The sequence below is a fragment of the Podarcis liolepis genome (genome assembly GCF_965112155.1).
Source record: "Podarcis liolepis genome assembly, chromosome: 3".
Classification (NCBI taxonomy): domain Eukaryota; kingdom Metazoa; phylum Chordata; class Lepidosauria; order Squamata; family Lacertidae; genus Podarcis; species Podarcis liolepis.
The window spans coordinates 74,093,597-74,094,577 of NC_139557.1; positions in this window are offsets into that span (position 1 = coordinate 74,093,597).

The window sequence follows — 981 nt, forward strand, 5'->3', positions numbered from 1 at the left end:
GAGAAGAACGCGGTTCTCTCTGGGTATTCAGGTGGCTGCTGTATCACACGAGAAGTGTGGGAATCCAGTCTGTATAATAACAGCACGGTGTGCCAAAGCAGGGGATAATTAATGCAAAACTAAAGCTGCAATCCAAAAGGGAAGGGGCAGCGGCTGAATTGTAGTTTTGAGCATTGTCCTGGGCTTGTGCTGGTAGGGTGGGGACAGCCAACTCCTAGGGGCTGTGGGGCCTCCTCCCTAAAAAAGTTGATGAGCATAGCCATTCAAATGGTGTCCATGCACCGCATCATGTTTGTATTTGATATCCCGCTTTATCACTACCCGAAGGAGTCTCAAAGCGGCTAACATTCTCCTTTCCCTTCCTCCCCCACAACAAACACTCTGTCATGTGACCAATTATGCAGGGCGGGGCTTACCCCCCCCCCAATATTTTAGTAAAGTTGGCACCCCTGGCTCTTGCGCTCTCCTGTCCTTTCCTGAAGTTTTGTTTGGCTGCCCATGACATTCCTCTCATTGATGGGAGGGACATTCATTGCACCACATGACTGCTTCCACTGGTCTTGTGGACTCGGTGCGGCTCATTGGCCTCGTCCAAATGCCATGCCACATCCTTCACCCCATTTCATCAGATTTACATAGTGTGTAAATAAATAGTAGATTAGCTCTACGATGTCTCACGCTTCTTGCTGTGTTCTGCCAGAAGCTTAGTGTGCATATATCATTATGATGTATGTCGCTAGAAGCGCCCTGGAAGAGAAGGGAGATGCCTTTTCCAGAGCTGCGCGTACCGGAGGACACTCAGAGTTCTGGGGGATTGCAGGTACCCCCAGGGCATTCTCCAACAATTTCCTTAGGAGACTTGGATGGAGAAATTACAGTTTCATGTTTATTTCCTTGAGGGGAGTGGTAAGCCTGTATTCCAGTTGAGAGTCAATTTATATTTTCTATGTGGATATGAGTGATTTAGTAAGAAACAGAACA